The sequence below is a fragment of the Quercus robur genome, chromosome 2, assembly GCF_932294415.1.
Source record: "Quercus robur chromosome 2, dhQueRobu3.1, whole genome shotgun sequence".
Classification (NCBI taxonomy): Eukaryota; Viridiplantae; Streptophyta; class Magnoliopsida; order Fagales; family Fagaceae; genus Quercus; species Quercus robur.
Genome location: NC_065535.1, coordinates 38,167,467 through 38,183,380, shown reverse-complemented (window position 1 = coordinate 38,183,380; position 15,914 = coordinate 38,167,467). Strand labels below are relative to the sequence as shown.

The window sequence follows — 15,914 nt, the reverse complement described above, 5'->3', positions numbered from 1 at the left end:
CTGAAAATTTTGAACTATATTTACAAATTTTGTGTTCTTGTGTTTGTGAGGAAAAGATTTGATGGTTCGTGTTTGATCCGTGTTATGTTCTATTTTTAATAAAAGGGTGTTTTTCTAACGGCAAATGGAGAGGTGGGTTACGGAAGGCTAACAGAACTAACTTCAGGTGAGTAAAGTGATAAGTTTTGAACCACGGGTAGGTAACGTGTAAACGGGCCAAACCTCAGGTGGGTTTACTATAATTATCCCAAAAATTTTTCAAGGAAGACTGGAAGGAGAAGGATCAGTAGGGATGCTCTCGGTTACACTTGGCATAACCTTGTCAGTAGGGATGCTCCTAGCTAAACCTGGCATACCCTCGTCCTCCACTGCAGCCTCAGAAGGACGATCCTCCAACATTTCCTTCTCCACTTCTTCCATATCAAGTTAGGAGAAGTCCAGCTCAGGATGATGCTTGGCCAGATACTTACGAAAGAGTTCAAAACCGTCCACGTAGTACTCGCAGAGCTTGTTTGAAAACTGCTCCGAAGCTTTAAACCTTTCTACTGCCTCAAAACCCACCTTCTCGACCTTTATGAGGGCCACATCAATCTGCTTATCCTTCAATTTTGAAAATGTCTTCTTGGTGTCGATATTTTTCTCCAAATTTTTCAGAAGATCTTTGTCTTTCTTGGCCTCGTTAGCAAGAGCAGAAATTTGGATCATCAATGACTCATTCTCAGCAAAAAGGGAAGCAATCCCAGATTGAGCCTCAACTAACTTCTTATCATAGTCCAAGTACTTTTTGGAGATGTACAAGGACTCTACCAGCACCTACAATGACAAATAAGTGACAGTTAAAAAAAAAAAAAAGTGTGCATAAGAGACAAGAATGCATACCTGCATGAGCTTATGAACGTGTGACGACATTAGCTCAGAAGGAGGTTTTCCCATCAAAGGCTCTAAATCCTCCACGAAGATTGCGTCATGGGCCTTCTGCGTTGTAGTCCCTGTGTCTTCGCAAAAGGAGGCAATCAACACCTTGCTCGTGGCTTTAGCCTTAGAGCCACCCCCCAAGAGAGACGATCAACTCCTAGGAAGAAGTAGGCAAAGCCGTACGGCGGTCTTGAAACTTGACCACCGAACAGGTCACCACAACATCGTCCTTGGATGGTTCATTCTCCCTTTGATGTTTCGTTGACAGAAAGCCACTTGACAAACCACCCTTGGCTTTCTTCTCTTGGGCTTCAGTGAGTTTTGTCTTGCTAAACTGGGTCGACATTCTTGAAAAAGGAAGGAAGAGATGATTCCTTAAAAAAAGAAAAAAAAAGAAGAAAAAAGGAAACATCACTGGTGTACTTACTCTTTTTTACAGTCTCGATGTTCTTTCGAACTTTGTTGGAGGGTTCTGGACCAAGAAAGTGGAAAAATAAAGATTGGGGGGAGATCAGCTCGTCAAAGTCCTTGACGGTCTCCAAATACTCCTTAACCTTCTCTAGACAAGCGTGATATCACCTCTTCAGCTTAGGACGAACTTTATCTACACCAAAAAACAACAAACAATTGATTTAGAAAGTAGCAAACACATGAGCGTAGAAACACGTAAACGTGAGTATGAATAAAGGACGTACCAGACACAAGAGTCCCCTAACTATAAGGCAACTTGGGATCTTCACTGGGATCCTCACAAGTACTGTCTCCCAACCTTCACCAAAGACGAAGAAAAAGCTTGTCTTCTAATTTTGAAGAGAAGAAGGGGAATCTAGAATTAGCCTTGAGCTCCTATCCCAGGGTTTGAACTCCCAATAACCAAGATCCTTGGAGTGTCTCAGGTGGTACAAGTGCAAAAAATCATCTGTCCTAATGGTGTCTCTATCATTAGCTGACATCCATACCACCATACAGCAAATAACTATCCTTCATGAGTTGGGGACTAGTTGGGCAGGAGCTAGCTACAAATGGCTGAAAAGCTCCGTAAGAAAGGGGTGGATAGGAAAGCGAAGACCACTGGTGAAGTTGGCCTAGTAGAAGCACACCTCGTTAGCGTAAGAATGGCAAGCTCTATCATCGCTGTTAGGGACCCTAACCCTGACTAACGAAGGGAATTGAAACCTACTCATAATTCTACCCTCATCTTTCCCTTTCAAAACGCAATGAACACCCTAAGCTTTATAGGGAGTTGATGAAGAAGTGACCTTAAGAGCCTTATGGTCCTCGAACAAGGACAAACCTGTCTCAAGTTCACTAGACCTAACCTCACCCTCTCCAGACATTATCAAAGGTTGGGCAAACCACATAGAACGATTAACCAAAGGGAAAAAGATACGCAAGGCAAACCTAAAAGAACAATCTCTACCCACAAAAAGCCCAACCTTAGGGTGTTGTCTACCTACAACCTCAAGTAAACTACTCAAGTGAGCAAAGAAAAAGGAAATTAAGGAATAATCCAACCTAACCATAGAATAGTCTACCATTAAAAAACAAAAACAAAGAGAGGAAATTGAGAGAGGAAATTGCGTGCACTCGATTTAATCCGGAGACAAAGCATCTATTGATTCCTTGCAAAATTGCTAAAAATTGATTATTTAATTAATTAATTGAACATATTTGGAATAGATTTGCTGAGATTGAGGATCAAGAAAGTCAGAAAATAGATTTGAAATTTGAAAGGAATCAATGACAACTAAAACAGAAACAGACAGAACCATCTGGACCAAGTGCTGATTGACACTTGGACTAGATCACCCAGAATCCCTTCCTTTTTTGATCCAATTTTCTCCCCACTCAAGTTGACTTTGTCCCCTGCTTTCTTCACTCAGAAAACCCTATTTTTTAGAGTCTCACATTGCCTAGAGACTCAACCCTAATTTCCCCACTCCTAATATAAATACTCCCTTTTACCAACAGTTCAATGCACCCCAAAATCTTAGAGTTTCCTAGCAAAATGAGACTTCTCTCTCTCCCTCTTAAGTTGTTGCCTTTCTCGTAGTGCTGTGCATGTAGGTAAAGTTTCTAAACCTCATCTTTTTTTAATTTTTTTAAATTTTTTTTTTATTTTTTATGCCCTAGTTTTCTAGATTTAAGCATGTTTAGTTTCTAGGTTTTTCACATGTTGTTGTTTGTTAGCATGTCAGATCTAGGGTGTTCATATCCTTGCATGAATTAAGGTTTTTCAATTTCAATGACATGTTTACATGCTCTTAGAATTAGGGTTTTTCAATTTCAATAACATGTTCACATGCTCTTAGAATATGGATTTGTCAATCTAAATAACATTTCCATATGCATTTAGATTAGGGTTTGTCAAACATCACCAACATATTCACCATGCTTATCAATGTTTGTTTCAATCTCTGCAATCATTTGTTCTTGGATGGTATAAACTGTTTGAATAATATGATATGATACTGGTTTCACTGGGCAAGTTAGGTGCCTAACACCTTCCTAATCTTGTAACGTAGCGTCTGAACTTAGATCAAGGGTTAATAGATTAGGCTTCTCCTTGTAATTTTCTCTTTCAAGACTGTAACTAGGAATCAAAGCGTTGTACTTTTGTTTTAGATTGTATCTAGGGCCAAAACCATGTAATTTTCTAGTTATTATCAAAGAGGTATATCTTTTTCAATTCATCAATTAAACGATGTACTTTCAATTTGGTTTTCTTATTTTTCCAATTATATAAGTGACGAATCCATTGTAAAACCCTTGACCTATGAGGGAGAATAACAACAATAGGATCCTCTCCACTATCTCTTGAGAAGTAATATCATGACTCTACCCCATTTGAGTGGGACATAGCTAAAACTTATAATTTTTTGGGTATTGGCAAGAGATGTGGTCTCTCACAGAGGGTTGCTTCTTGTTTGTGTATGATGCTGTAGCTTGGTATTTTGTGTAGCTTTCATTTTGTTAGATTGAGTTAGAGAGGTATCTCTTTGAGGGTGTTTTGTAGCATAAAAAAGAATAGAAAAGAAAAAACTCTTTGTTTTGGTGCAACCCTTAATCTATGTATTGGTGAGGAAAAGATTTATGGGTGTATTGGGGCTTTGGGCTATGCATCTAAGTAGGGGATTATGATCAATGATCAATTGAATCATTTAAGGATGTATTGGCTGAGAATTATTATTATTATTTTGTATTATTATTACAGATTAGATATCTTGCGAGACATGTAATTGACATAAGCCTTAGAGCACAAGCATTGGGGGGTGTTACCCCCCCCCCCCCCCCCAATTGCTATTTTACCCCTAGAACCTTAAAATCATGCACATTCGAGTATGTAAACCCAAATTTTTTTCTAACCTACTACAGTAAGGTTGCATATATGCAACCTCATTGTTCACAGGTTGTATACTTAAATTCTATTATTTTATTAACTCTCACTTCTCTCTCTTCTCTGACTCTGATTCTCCCTCTTCTCTTATATTCTTTTTCCCCCTTCTCGGTCTCTCCCTCTCCTTTCATATCCATTTCTCTTCTCCACCTCTCCCTCTTCTTTCTTTATTTCTCTCTTCTCTGTTTCCCACTCTTCTCTCTCTATTTCTCTATTATTTTTTCCTCTTCTTAGTCTCTCCCTTTCTCTCTTTGATCGGTGATTACTGGGTTCAGTGGTGGCGTTTTGGTGGTGAAGTTGAATCGGTGGTCGGGTTTGGTGGTGGGTCGTTTGTGCTTGCTAGGTCTGTTTGGTGGTGGGTTTAGATGATTGATAGGTTTGTTTGGTGGTGGATTTTAGTGCTTGTTGGGTTTGTTTGATGTGGGTTTTGGTGATAATTGTTTTGGTGGCTAGGTTTCAGTGGTGGCTAGGTTCTGTTCGGGGTGGTGGCTGGTGGTTTGGGTGTGATTTTGTGGTTGATTTGGGTGGTTGTGGGTTTAAAACTTGAATTGGTGGCTGACTCTGTGGTGGGTTGAGATTTTGTGGGTTGCTATTGGGTTTTGGGTGGCGGCATAAAGGTTGTGGGCTATGGGTCACATGGTTTGTGGGTTTTGTGGGTCAGTTGATGCTGGTTATGGGTTTTGTGCTGGTGGTAGTTGCAATGGTGGTGTGGAATAGAGAAAGAGAGGTGGCTGGTTGTGGGCTATGGGGTTTGGTGGGTGTACGATGGTGGAGATCGGCTTGCCTGGTGTAGATTGGCCTAGCACGATAGTGGAGAGCGGAGATTGGCTTGCTTATGTGGTGGTTTGGTGGGTTTGGTACGATGATTGGTGGTTTTGTGGTGGTGTTTGGTATGGGTTTGTTGGGTTGTTTTTGGATTTGCTGGTTGAATATGGTGGTTTGCTTAGTGAATAGTGGTGGTTTGTGGTGGTGGTTTGCTAAGTGAATAGTGACAGTTTTGGCTGGTAGCAAAGGAAAGAGAAAAGAGAGGAACACATTTTTTATTTAATATTATTTTATTGTGTAGTTATATTATTTTAATAAGTTTTATGTAAAAATAAAAACTGGGATGTAGGGTGTATTGTAAAGTGAGTTGGTATAATAGATAAAACAGGTTTTTAGATGGTAAAATAAAACTTTAATACAATCCCCATTGCTAATGCTCTTAGGAGGTTGCCAAGATAAAGAGGCGTCAATGGGTGAGTGTCTATGGATGAATTCAATGGTCAAGCCTTTGAGTTCAATTAAACTTACTATTTCAATTTTTTTTTTTCATTTATCTAATATTGTTTTCTTTTTATTGGTGCAAATCAAATATTGTTTTCAATGTCTTGATATATATTACCAAAATATTGGGGCTAAAAACTAGTATGAAGTAAAATCTGACTTCATGGACTAGGGTTCAGACTTTGGAAATGCCTCAATCAAGAGGACTTTTATTTGTATTGCAACTTAACAATGAAAGACATGAAACTAAAGTGATTTAATTCCTAAGACACTAAGTGAATAAAGTTAGTTTTTGGTCACCATGGAAAATAGGTCTATACCAATAATGGTGGCTCTACATATACTTCAGGGTGACAAGCCAAAAAAAAAATTATATACACCCTGATTTGAGAATCTTAAGAATTTTGGTTCAAAAAAAAAAAAAAAAATCTTGGCTTCCCCAAATATAATCCTTGACCCCTTAAAAAAAAATCCAAATAATGACAAGAAAAAAAAAATAGAGAAATTCTATAGACAAAAAAATGTCTCAACATTTTCATAATACTCTTATTTTTAATTGTGGTGGGTCTTAGCCCAATATTTTATTATTTTATTTTGATCTTTGAGGGGTCAACTGTTGTGAAAATGTTGTGAAAATCTTGAAAAGATATTAATCTTTAATTAGACCATTAAGACTTTCCTTGTTAAAAAAGAATTAGATTCAAATATGGAATTTAAATCAAATTGAATTTACTATCATCTTTTATGAGAAATATTTTAGTCTATAATGCATTTAAGACCATTATCTTTTAGAAAATATCTTTTTATTAATGTGTGATTACATTCCTTGATTAACATTTTAGTTTTATGACCAATGATGCAAAAAATATGTAATTGAGCTCCTAGTTGTAGCGGAAGGACGAAGCTGTGAGTGGTGTCGTCTCTGTTGGAAGAAAACTTGCAAAATGAACTGGGTGGAAGAGTAACATGCAGGTGCGGCGTTAGCTAAACCGCCTCCGATGCTTAAGTTAGTAAGGGAGGATGATTTTAGAGAGAAAAAGAGTGAAGAGTGATTTCTGTTGAGTCCTTTGGGTCATTTCATACTCATCAAACTGTATGTCTCATTGACATATGTTTGTCCTTTGGGTGATATCAATCTCTATAGCATCAGTACTCTTCTGCAAAATGCTAGTTGTTCTTGAGTATCTACCTTTGGGTACATTTATCTGTATTGTGGTTTATGTTATGAGGCTTTTCCTTTATTATTGTCTTTTTCACTAACAGAGTACTGATTGTTCTACACATGTATTGTACTTTGTTGTTGTGGCCTTTTCTGATTGTTCACAGATGGCTCCTTCATCCCTAAAGAAGAAAACTCCTGCCAAGAAAGCAGATAAGAGAATGAAAATGGACCCTAATCTGTTTAGGTCTGTTTCCCATTTTGAGAGATACAAGGATTTCTTCTTAAAGGCAGGAATCATACAAGAAAGGTTTGTGGATTTGGAGGATTTGAAAGACACCTTTATCCCTAGTTGTTTTGAAGGGAGAGGATGGGAAAGGCTTCTGTGTGATCTCCCAGTTGTGTGTGAACCCCTGATTAGGGAGTTTTATTCCAATGTTGTGATAAGGGAAGAGGAACTAAATTGCTGGGTTAGAGGTAAAGAATTCACCTTAGATGCACATGACATTGATGATGTGCTAGGTCTTGAGGGGTTAGAAGATCAAGAGTTTATCAACTACAAGGATAGGATTCTATCTATTGAAACTGTACAACAGAGGATAGGTGGACAGAGAGAAGGGAAATGCCTAAATACCACAGCTTTTCCAGTGGACATGAGGTGTCTCACTATTATCATGATGTTTAACCTATATCCCATAAGGAAGTTGACTACAATTAACAATGCGGGAGCAATTTTTCTGATGGAGCTCAAGGAAAAGACATTCATTGATATCAGTTCCCACATATTTGATACTATTGTGGATGAGACTAGAACCACTTCTAGGCCTAAACTGATCTTCCCTAGTCTGCTCATGAGGATCTTTAGAAAGAAGGGTGTGGCAATCCCTCGAGACATCAGTCCCATGTTCACACCTTCAGCAATTAACAAGCTAACCTTCAAGAGGATAAGTGTTCGTCTTCCAGATGAAGAAGATGAAGGTGATGAAGGAGAGGGTGTCCCAATGGAGACTGAGGCAGAGGCAGTAGGTCAGGCATCAACTTCAACCCCTAGAAGGAGTGGCAAGAGGACTAGAGCATCAACTTCTTCAACTACACCTCCAGATGCATTTCAGGTCATTCTGGGAAGACTTGATGGAATCAAAGAGGTCCAGACCGAGCATTCTGAGAGGATAGCGGCCATGCAGGACCAGCTTGATATTCTATCAGCAAAATTTGATAGCTTCACAACACATCATGGACAGTGACCCTTTGGCCATTCCGGTCAAAAAGGGGGAGAAGTTTTTGAGAAGCAGCTCTTGAGGGGAAGTATTGTTTTGAGGGGGAGCAATCAAAAACAATTTCTATCTTGTTAATTCTATTTATGTTTTGGATAAGTGCTGTTTCTATGGTTTTGAAACTGTTTATGTTTTGGATAAGTGTTGTTTCTATGGTTTTGAAACTTTGTTGGTTATGGTTTATGTTTGGTTAAAACTCATAACACATGGATATTTTTGAAACTTGGCTTACTTTATATATATATATATATATTGTTGATGATTATTCAGTTTATAATGTGATTTGTACCCATGTTGCTTTTGTAAGCTTTTTAGGGTTTATGTTCTTTATCTGTAGGCTTTATGGTGTGTACCATGCTTTATGCAGCCTTTTATACTTTGTTAAATCAGTACTTTTAACTAAATATCATGCATTTTCTTGTTAAGTACTGTCACTCTTGTGCCCTTGTAGGATTGTTCTTAGATGCATATACTTAGTGTATTGTGCATTGGTTGAGTGTTGGGCATGCAAGTGATTTGCATTGAGCTTGTTAGCTTGTTTGTTCAAGTGTTCATTCCAAGTGTGAATGAGCATTGTGGTCACTACCTTGTAGTGATTACTTGGTTGATCAAGTCATGATTTGTTTCTTAACTCCATCTTTGCTTGATCACATATTGCCTGTTTCATATGCATTTCATGCTTTTCTGCATACAATGATCATGTGTATTGTTGTATTTCAGGAGTTTCATGTTCATATGATTCAAGAGCTTCACAGTTTCTAGAGTTAGGTGTGAGTGAGTTTTGCTCAACTGTTCCCAACTCACATGTTAAGTTTAGAGTCTGTTTTAGAGTTTTGTCACAGAATAGCCAAAGGGGGAGATAGTAAGGTTGAATTTAATCAACCATCATGTTGGCTTTATTCCGTGCCAAATTTGCTTGTATTTCAGCATTTAGTAACCCTGTATTTAGGTGGGATTGTTGTAAGGGTAGTGAGTGAGATAGAGTGTTGAAATGCTCAAGAGTGTGTAAGAAAACAGAGACTCGCGACTTGATCTTGTGGGTGACTCGCGGCTTCAAGCCGCTAGAAGTAGCACACGTGCCAAGTATGCCAGAAGTTGAAGCGTCATGCTAGTTGGAGCACTACAGGACAAAATAGGACAACTGGCCGTTCTGTTATCGTGCGGCTGGATCTTGCGACTCAGTCAAGCTGTGAGCCACCCCTGTTTTGAAAAACCTGACTCTTCACATTCCATTCTCATTCCAGTATAAATACCCCTTTTACCCACAAAAGAAAGAGAGCTTCCAGAGAGAATTTTGAGAGAGAAACCCTAGTGTTATACAAGATTGATTCATCCACAATCTTCATATAAGAGACTCTTCAAATTCCTCAACTCTCTTCCTCTCCATTGTTAAACCCTTAAGAGGACTTTTACCAAAACTTTTTCTTACCATATCCATTACTGTGAGAGGGCTGTTTGGTGTTCTGGGAAGTAGTTAGGAAGGAACCAATCCACATTGGTTAATGCTATGGTCAAGTAGCGGAATCCGAGAAGTTAGAAAAGAAATAGGTTCGGCGCAACCTCGTTGGAGCAAGAAGCTTGGCGGGTTTAGGTACACTGGGTAGATTAGGCTTGGAGGGTCTATTGCTGTTCATGTATCCCAACTACATTTTCTAGTGGATTACTTACCGCTTGGAGAGCAGCGGAGATGTTTTACGCCGAGGGCTTCGGTTTCCTCTTTGATAACACATCGTGTGTTGTCATTGTGTTTGCATCTTCCTTCCCTTTATCTTTGCCTTTTATTTTCTGCTGTGGATGTGATTTATAATTGGCTTAGATTGATTTCCAATTCTGTTTATAGCTTATGTTCATTTTCCGCACACTAGTTGTTTGTCATAAAACTTGAATTGGTTATTTTGTATTAGGGGGTCTAAACGTTCAAGGGTGTTTCATACACTATTTGAACTTTCATGACTCACTCACCAACTTGAGGAAGAAGAATTTTGGCTGCAAAGTTCTTCACTTCATCAACAATGAAGATCAAAAAGCACTTGGTTACAAAACCCTAAGGCACAAAGACACAGTAGCTTCTTTCAGAGAGAATAAGGCACCGGTCACCTTTTGCAAATGTTCTCCCTTGTATTCTCTTATATGACGGCCTCTAAAGCCTTATATATGTCTAGGGTTAGGAGAAAAGAAGTCCCAAAGACATATTCACGGATTCCAAGAAAACAGATCAAAATTTTTGTTTCCTTCTTAAACTTTGACAGATAGCAAGTGTCGAGTAGGTGTCGAGCTTTAAACTTCGATAGATACAACTATCGAGGAGGTGTCAAGTAGGTGTCGAGGGGACAGAAATTTGCTCGATCGATCGACTAGGTGTCGAGAGGTATCAAGCAGCTATCGAGCTTTAAAATTCAACACTTTCTCACTTGATTCTTGGATAGACTTGCATGGCTTTAACACTTAAACTTGAAACAAGTTTTCTTGAAGTATTAAACGCATCCTAGATCTACCCAAATACAAGTAAAGTGCGTTTTATCAAAGGATTAGCCAATTACATAAAATAGTGACATATGTTTCTAACAAGTGAATCACATATGCCCTAACAATTTCATAGAGTATTTTGTGTGTAATTGGGCATACCTTGGGTTTCTGGTGCTTTCTTCTTTTATAGTTGTTTGCTGCGTTAATGGGCAATGAGTTCCTGCATTTATGCTCAACGGCTAATACGATATGGAATTCATGTCTGGTGTGTACAGCTCATTCATTACTGTTGTTTCGTCTGTTACACTTTGTCATTAATGAGCGTAATAAATGTGCAACATCTTTCTTGATCAATGACGATCTTAATAGCATTGAATGCAGAGGCATTTATCATAATCAATGGTCTTCTGCCAGTTGGTCCTTCGGTTACGCTTTTGCCTATCTGGTGTATTAAACGTCATGCTTGTCAAATGACGAAGTTGGCTTGAAGAACAATGCTAGCTTGAAGGACGAGGCTAGCTTGATGGACGGAGCTAGCTTGGTGGACCAAGCTAGCTTTTCTTTTTTAAGACGAGGGTAATTTTTCTCCTTATCACCCCCCAATGAAATGATGAACAAAACCCTTGCTGTGTTGTTCAAAATCCACAATACTTCCTTAGGCTATTTTGCTGAACCATACTCTGGCTGCTCCTTTTAGTTTTGTTGGGGATGCCTTGCACATCACCTCGTCTGGGATCATCTATAACAGCATTAATGTCTTGAATGTTTCAATGTGATCTAACAGATCCTTGGAATAGTCATATGACTCCAATTGTGGGAGACGGAATTTCGGTGGGAAGGGACGGTTCAGTACTTCAGTAATGAATGGTGAGTCTATTCTTCGGATCATCCTATCAAAATTGTCCCCGCCTTTGTCCTTCATGGCACTTTTTAACTTGTCCATCTCCTTCTTCATGTTGTGAAGCTCATTCTCCATCCTGGAGGAATCTTCTCTTGATGACCTATCTCGCCTGTTGGCTTGAGAGTTTGATTCTTCTTCATTTTGGTTTTCACTTGTTCGCCGATGCTCTGCGTTTTGGAATTACATTGTCTTTCGCAGCTCTTCATTTTGGCGAGTTAGTTCTTCTGCATTAGCCAGGAGGGCCTGGATTTGTTGTTGTTGCACAGCTTCTAGCTGTTGGGCGGTTTCTGGCTCCATCTCATACTTCGAGGAACTCTTTTGTCACTAGAAAATATGGTTTAAATGATTAGCGTTTCCCATAGACAACGCCAAACTAATGATGCAAAAAATCAGCAGTTGAGCTCCTTGTCATAACGGATGGATGAAGCTATGAGTGAGGTCATCTTTGTTGGAAGAAAACCTACAAAATGAACTGGGTGGAAGAGTAACACGCCGATGTGGTGTTAGCCAAACCGCCTTTGATGCTTAAGTCAGTAAGGGAGGAAGATTTTAGAGGGAAAAAGAGTGGAGAGTGATTTTGTAGAGAATTTTGTGTGTAATTGGGTGTACCTTGGGTTTCTGGTGCTTTCTCCTTTTATTGTTGTTTGCTGTGTTAATGGGCAATGAATTCCTTCATTTATGCTCAATGGCTAATATGTTACGGAATTCATTTTTGGTGTGTATAGCTCATTCATTACCATTGCTTTGTCCCTTACTTTTTATCATTAATGAGCATAATAAATGCGTAACGTCATCCTTGATCAATGACGGTCTTAATAGCATTGAATGTAGAGGCATTTATCATAATCAATGGTCTTCTGCCCATTGGTCTTTCGGTTACGCTTTTTCCTGTCTAGTGTATTAAACGTCACGCTTGTCATTAATGGAGGATTCATTTAGTGCATGCTGTCGTCATTCGCCTAAATGACGAAGCTGGCTTGAAGGACGATACTGGCTTGATGGACGAGGCTAGCTTGATGGATGGGGCCAGCTTGATGGCCGAAGCTAGCTTTTCTTTTTTAAGACGAGGGTAATTTTTCTCCTCATCAATGACCATGTGACTAACCCTAAATATTAATGAGAATTTTATTAAAAAATGAAAGAAGACTAACAACACAATTGTAGATGTTTTTGGTATATTAGATATATCAATTATAAAAATAAAAAAAGAGATATATACATACAAACATCAAACAATTACATGAGAAAGGAATAAAAACTATATAATAGTATTAAAATAAAATAAGTAAACAAAGAAAAATAAAGTAAAAAATGGAATTTAGGTTTTCCAAAAAATGCATATGTAGCATAATGAATGCGTATGCACTATTATGTTAACGTACAAATTTGGACTTCAACCAGATTCTCAAATGAGTGTTGTCTTTAGAAAACAAAAATGAAGTACATGTAGACCCATTATAGGGATGTTGATGACCTGTCCCTCGTTGGAATCAGCTATCGCAACTTTATGTGTGAATCAACAACTTGAATAAATGATGAGTTTTGAATATTTGTTATGGAAACCTAAGACTAATGAAATATTGGTGATAGGATCATCAAAATGGCCAGTGTAATTGAGAAACCAAAAGAAAAATATTATTTTTCCAACGATCAAAGGTTAGAAAACTCAATCAAGCTCTCATAAAAACTATTCTTACACTATTAGAAACTTTGTAATCATTTTGGAGTGATTTTGCCAAATTTCCACTATAGGTGAAAATTGGGATCCTTTGGAAGGTGGAAAGTAGAGGTATTAATTATAATCTTAAGGGAGGCTAGGGTTTGGTGGGACATTTAAGTTAGCCAGTTGGACAGGCTAATTGACTAAAAATCCTATCAAAAAGGAAAATGAGTGATTTTAGGCTTTTGTCCAAAAAGATGCATAACAAATTAGGTGTGTAGTGCGTACACGTCTGAAACCCTGCGTATGTGTCACGCCTTAAACCCCAAGGGGTCTAAAGCATGAGAAATACGTCTCAAAGTACCTATAGATTTTTCCTTTTTGACAATCCAATCCACATAAATCATATCAAGTACCAACATCAAGAATTATCATGATAATTCCATGGAATATACTCTCAAAGTAAGTTAGAGCTCTAAGCAAAAATTACAAGGACCATTGGCCACAAAAGAATAGGGGTTTGAATAAATAATTACATATCATCAGCTTGTCCAATCAGTAGGAATAACATCACAACCACTATAATATACAAAAAAATGAGTCAAGCCTATTCTAAGATGTACATCATCTAATATCTCCATTACAAAAGTTTAGCCTTCATCAGTAGTTAGTCTAACTACTGTTAGCCACCAAAAAACTGTCTCAAAAGATTGTTGCCTATTTTGAAAAGTTTATAAAATAATGGAATGAGACAGAGTCTAGTAAGTAGCATAATTAATGGGGGTGGAGGAAATGCAAGTTCCATTTTCAATAATAGTAATATGATATTGCAAGAATGATTGAATAATAAAACACAAAGTTTCTCAAAGTAAATACCTTGAAACTATATACTAGAATCTGTGAGCACCAACAATATAATTTCCAAAGCCATAATATCTAATGTAAGGTAAATTATCACAAATATACCACAATACCACATATACTAGTCAGGGGATCCACTCATTCACAACTGGCATGATATTGTCCTCTCTGGTATGCAGACTCTTGGCCCCATGGACAGCAGCCTCACCCATACCCTCAAGGTTTTTCTCTCCCCCCATGGGCAGCAGAAAGAGCGTGTCAAATAAGACCTCTCTTGCATGTGGTCTTTTGGCCCCATGGATAGCAGCCTCACCCACACATAATCAAAGAATCTCTTCCCCCTATAGGCAGCAGGGAAGAACGCGTCATCCAAAGTGAAAGGGTATTGACCTCAATTTGATTCCGTTGTCACAAAGATTATGGAAACCAAATCGGGTGATTATCGGGAAATCACAAATGACATGGTGTTAAAACCACATAAAGCTCACAGGTTACATTACTTTGAAACACATAGTATCTAGGTAGTTTCAGAAAAACCTTAAATAGTCTAACTTCCACAAAGTTTGTAAGGTTTTCAACTCCATTCTTGTCAAAAGATTTCTATCAATTTCTCACATAACAAGACAAGATAAACATCTTTAAATTTTCTAATATACCATAAAATCCATGATTTCCTTATCAAAGATTAAATAAAAGATGCTCATTTTTTCATATCAATAATTCATGCATTTCCCCAAATGCAATACCAAATATGATGCATTTTTAAGAAAACATATACTTTTAAGAAAACATATACTTTTAAGAAAACAACACAATATTTTTAAGAAAACATATATCCATATATATCATTTTCCAAAATGTGTTTGACCCAAAAACAACATTTATAAAACATGGTTGTTTTCCGAAAATCCCATTAAAAAAAACTACTTACCTCGCAACTACAAAAGCCTAATTCTCCAAGCTCCAAGGAGATTAGCTAGAACCTAAACAATATCAAGTAAACCTATCACAAGAAGTATAGAGCTTGAAATTGCATCTAGCTACAATTTAGGAATTGCAAAATAAGCACTTAATTAGGCAAGCCTAGTATTTAACCTCATCAATAATAATATATTCCACTTCCAAAGTTTCCCAACAAATTGATTCACAAGGCATAAACTCCAATTTATAAAGTTAACCCATTTAATATCATCTCCAACATTATGACTAGCTTCCATAAAATTTACACTACATCATTAAGAGACCCATGAAAGCAAAATCAAAATATTCTCCAAGACAAGAAATTTAGAACTTCAACTAACTCCAAATAAACCCAATGACAATGGAAAAATTAAATTTACCAACCATCACATGTTATAACTTAAAACCCCTAAATTTTCAACAATACATAAACCTTAAGTAGTCATCATTAGCACAAATTATATACCCACTCATCAAATAATTCCACCATTACAAAACTCATACATAAAAACACATAAATATCACTTCCAATGCTCATAAATCACATGGGTATCATTATTAAAGCTTAGATAAAAATAACCTCAAGCAAAAGTGTAAAACCCACCAAAAAAATTAGAAATTTTTACCTCAAAAAAAGGATGTGAAGGTGTTTATGGGTTCACAAGAATTTTTTGGTGATCTTGCCAGAAAATGATGGTGGAAATGGTGGTGGTGTGGAGTGTCGGTGAGAGAGGATGTAAGAGTAGAAGAGTGTATGAGAGAAAAAAAAAATGAAAAGAAAGGAAGAGTGAGCCGGCCAAAGAGGGGAGATAAGGTGGAGTGAAATGTGTGGTGGGAATGGGTGGGGTAGTTAGGAGAGGCATGTGAGATCCATTAAAAATCTGACTTTCATTTTTTTTTTTTTTTTTTGACTGACTGGGATGTTACAGTATGCGTCTCTTGGCAATTGAGCTTAAAAATGAATGGTAAGCTTGAAAATGGATTTTAGGCTTAGTTTTTTGGTAATATTTTGGGCTTTATTAAGTCATTGGGCTCCACACACAATGCTGATAATT

General features: G+C 37.6%; 1 long non-coding RNA gene across 1 annotated transcript; it reads right to left on the bottom strand.

The window, feature by feature from the left end:
- Positions 1-13,842: 13,842 nt before the first annotated feature.
- On the bottom strand, positions 13,843-15,685 carry LOC126713606 (uncharacterized). The gene is made up of 3 exons (XR_007651385.1): positions 15,486-15,685; positions 14,831-14,882; positions 13,843-14,289 (listed from the first exon to the last, which is right to left on the bottom strand). It is a non-coding gene; the product is annotated as an uncharacterized LOC126713606 (long non-coding RNA).
- Between the last annotated feature and the right edge of the window lie 229 nt (positions 15,686-15,914).